We start from the raw sequence: 5,000 nt of genomic DNA on the forward strand, positions 1-5,000 counted from the left end.
AATTCCAAATGGTCCAAAATGATCCAAAAGGCAGAGTTCCTTGGAAAAATCCAAATGAATTTACTTGATTCCTCCAGCCTTGATAGACGTGTTTTAAATATTCTCTCCAGTGCTTTTTCTTTTAATGATGTGGAATTCAAAATATTAAAATAAACGTAAATTATTTTGTTTTGTTTTTGATTTAAACAAAAAAAATCGTAGTTGAATTGGATTATATGTGCATTTTAAAATAAAAATCTACTGGATTGCCAAATCCCGGAAATTATTTTATTGGAACTGATTCTGAAAATAATGCTTGATTATTTTTAGTTTGATTATCTTCCGAAAAAGAAAACAAAAACAAAAAAGATAAGTTACCGTCCAAGTGTAGTATATTGGTTTATATTGGAGGAGGTAATATATTAGAACGTGTCATGTGTTATCTAGTGGATGTAAGATATTGTTATTTTAACAGACAGATATTAAACGTATAAATCGTATGTATATTTTCTTCCCAGGAGGACATGATATTGACGTGTAAACTGAGTCATGGCGTATCAGACTTATCACACGGGATATTTTTACAGTTCATATGTAATAAGAATAATATATGCTTCATACCTTTTGTTCTTGAAGAGTTCTTTTATTTTCCTGCTGCTCCCTGACGAACCATGAAGCGATCAGCACCAACCAATTGAGACATCTGTTTTATTTGTGAAACCAGTAAAACAACTCTTTATATTATTATAATATAAATTGATCACAGTTATCTCAAATGGTTTTCACATGATCTGCAGTTTCTACATTTTCTATTCTTACAGCCCGCTCCTAGCTGTCTGTCCACCCTTGTCTAGACATCTGTCTGCTCTGGTGGTCAATCCTCAACTCTCTGAATCTCTCCAAAACTAACTACATCAAATGTTCTCTTACGTCACCTAATCACGCGGTTCATACCAATTTAATCCACCTAGTTATTTGTTTATTCAAAACCCCAAAATAATGTTTACATATATTTTCTATTTTCACATTCTTTTTGCGATTCACACGTCAATCATTTCTTTCGCAATTTAATTGTTTATTCTTCTAAGCATAATAACTGATTCAGCGACCATCAGTCGCTCAAATCAATTAAAAAGAATACAATAACAATAATAATAATGTTTGGGTCCTTGACCCCGCTTGCCACAGTTAACAGATACTACACTATGATTACAGCCTAAAGGGGCATAACATTACACTCCTTTCCCACTTATTTTCAAAAATGTACGGCATACATTTCCCTATACGCGCTATTCTCACCTTATTCTTAACACTTGCGAGCCATTAAAATGTCAGATAATATCTCCGCTATGCATTTGCAATATATTTTAATCCTTTTTTCAACAAATATACGGCGTCAATCATTTCTTTCGCAATTTAATTGTTTATTATTCTAATCATCATAACTGATTCAGGGCCCATCCGTCGCTCATATCAATTAACAAGAATAGAATAACAATAATAAAAATGTTTTGATCCTTGCCTCGCGTGCCACAGTTAACTGATACTTCGCTATGATCACAGCCTAAAGGGTCATAAGATTTTACAAGGAAAATAAGTCAATACTCACATAAGTGAAATCAGTTTAGAAAAAAATGATAAAAATAAATTAAATTAAATATGTTCTCCATATAAATAAAAATTAAATACTGAACTTAAACAGGGCACATAAAACAGTCCTCTCACTATTAGCAATAACTAACACACCGCAATCGATTTCCCTTAATGTAATATGCAAATTAGGGCATCTCTTAATCGTCTATATTGCAAGAATAATACTATATGTAGGAATGAATGAAGTATTAAATAATTGACCTTTTGTATATATTCATCAAATTGTGAACAAACAAACAAATAAACAAACAGACAGACAGGAAGACGAATATATATATATATATATATTTAATTTGCAAACCTTCTTTTCTTTGCAATATCTGATGTTTTCAACACATTGCGTCTGATCGGTAATGTATCAAAAAATATATTTTCACATTCATCTACACTTTGATGTCATACTATCTTAAATTTAGGCAAAAACCCTCCCAGTGTAGATTGCAATGCTATTAGACTCTAGAATACGATCCACCAATATTTTCTTTTTTTATATTTATAATGAATCGATTCAAAATTTGGAATCACTTTATCATGACTTCTTACAAAATATTCATACTACACGTTAAGACATACAAAATAATGTGAATTAAAAGTTATGAAAAACCCGTGTATGTAATATAAAAACTATATATATATATATATATATATATATATATATATATATATATATATATATATATATATATATATATATGTGTGTGTGTGTGTGTGTGTATATATATATATATATATATACCTATACATGTATATATATATATATATATATATATATTTGGTAAAACTGGCAATTAGTAAAAACCTTAAGAAAGTGTCCAATACTATTGCAGCGCAAATACGTTTTTTTTTATTTTTGTATTACCGTTTTATCTATTTGGTTACATATGTCTCATGTGCTGGACTACGTTTACGATCTAACAGCCTCGTCAGAACTTAGAGCAGCCCTTCTCTTAGGTCTGACGAGGCTTTAGATCGTACACATGGTCCAACATCTGGAGCATATGCAACCAAACATATATATATATATATATATATATATATATATATATATATATATTAAGTAATGTGATTTATAATTTAAAATTTAAAAATCAAATTTTAATTAAATTAAAAATCCGTTTCATAAGAAGGAACAACAACAAAATCAATTATCTGTACGATCGTTTCGGAAAACAATGCTTTTTATTGTGGTATACATCAAGTTATGTAGAATAATTATATATAGTTTTTTGGTAAGCAAGTTCTCCTCATCAGCAAATTTTGGAGGGTTTTTATTGAATTTAAAAGACACCATAAACAAACCTAGCATTAAAAGTAAGGCAGATGAATCTGAAAAATTGAAATGAAAGGTCTGGATTTAAAATTTATAAGAAAATTAATATGGGTTAGAGATAGGAATAAGTAGAGAAAAATATATATTTTTGAATTTACATAATAAATTTGCTTTAAAAATATATACAGATATTTACCTTTTAATTTTTCTTTTTTTGAAATCAGGAACTGTGGTTAAAGTAGTCATTTAGATGTTGGCTATAGCGTTTTATCTTATTGAATGATGAATTTTAAAAAGGGGGACGCTCGTGCAATAAATTGTTTCCGTTAGCGTATTTTTGATTTAAAGACGCTACGGTTTATATATAGAAAATATTGTTATTACATTTTTAAGGGGAGATAATTGTCATGTTTTCTTGACTTTATTTATTATTTATTTGACGGGTGTAAGGGAGGTAATTAATCTAACTTAATTTATTAAAAATAAATAAATAAAATAATAACAATAATTGTAATCTATTTTTACTAATAAGTAATTTTTTAATGATTTAAGGTGGGTTATATTAATTATATTTAAACCAACGTTTATGACTACATGTCATAAGCTCCTGTCTTGAATTTAATAGTTTGGTTGTACTTTTTATATCTTCATATTTTAAAATTTTTAGGGTCTCTTTTGTACATAGTGCAGAAAATTTATCTCCTGGTTTATATGATTTGCAAGTCTCAATTATTTGCCATTTTAAGTTGAAAGAAATATTGCTGTTTTTTAGTTGCCAAATATAGTTGGATAGAGTAGGTTGGTTTGACAGAGAGTTATTTTTAAAAGAATGTATGTGCGTTTAAATTCTATGTTTTATTAGGCCAGATGTGGAACCAAAATATAGTACCTCTTGCTTGTTGTGATTATTTTCCGTTAGGTCTATTGTTGGGTTATTATATGGTGGGTTGATTAGTAATTGATCGGTAGATTGGTTTAAGTTGGTGTTATTATTTAATCTAGTAGTTGAGTTATGGCTGTTAATAGGTTCATGTAGGTTTGGAGTTTTTAATGCTGTGCAGCTATAGATAACGTTTTTAATTTTACATGAGCCTTGTAGGGGACATTTATTTTTTCTTCTACAGTTACAGTCCGATGTATTTTGTATAGTTGTATTTTGTAGTTTATTAATTTTCTTATTATTAGAGCTAATTATTTTCTGATGAAGGTTAGGCATAGTAGCGTAAGAGACTTTAATTGTGTTCTTATTGAAAAGTTTATTATATCTATGGGGGGCTTTAAAGTTATTATCTTATATTTTAAAAAATTCTCTGGCTATTTTTGTTTCTAGGTTTTTGGAATATGGGTGGTTGAACCATAGGATCTCCTTGTGTCTATTCTTACGTTTACGGGTTATGGTTTGCTGTTTATTTGTATTATTATTTAATATTTGTATTTTGGTTTTATCTTTCTTTGTCTCTTGGTTATTTTTCTTAACTCGTATACGGGAAGACATTGCCATATTATATGTTATTACGCTCTTAATAGGTTTATTTTCAATGCAGTTTATGTTTCTATCATTTTCATTTATGAATTTAATTTGTGAATTATATCCAGAGTTTTTAAGGGCCTCATTATAGTATTTTTTATTTTTGGTAAATATGGATTAAGTAGAAGACAGTCTAGAAATTCTTAAAGCGATATTGGGAACTATTGATTTTAATATTGATTTAAGTGGTTTGATTGATTGTGGACATATAGTAGTGATCGGTTAGGTTTATGATAAAAAACAGCAATATTTCTTTCAACTTAAAATGGCAAATAATTGAGACTTGCAAATCATATAAACCAGGAGATAAATTTTCTGCACTATGTACAAAAGAGACCCTAAAAATTTTTAAATATGAAGATATATAAAGTACAACCAAACTATTAAATTCAAGACATGAGCTTATGACATGTAGTCATAAACGTTGGTTTAAATTTAATAAATATAAACCACCTTAAATCATTAAAAATTACTTATTAGTAAAAATAGATTACAATTATTATTATTATTTTTTTTATAAATTAAGTTAGACTAATTACCCCCCTTACACCCGTCAAATCTCTATATATT

This window comes from Euprymna scolopes, chromosome 17 (assembly GCF_053919585.1).
Source record: "Euprymna scolopes isolate OS-2025 chromosome 17, ASM5391958v1, whole genome shotgun sequence".
Taxonomy (NCBI): domain Eukaryota; kingdom Metazoa; phylum Mollusca; class Cephalopoda; order Sepiida; family Sepiolidae; genus Euprymna; species Euprymna scolopes.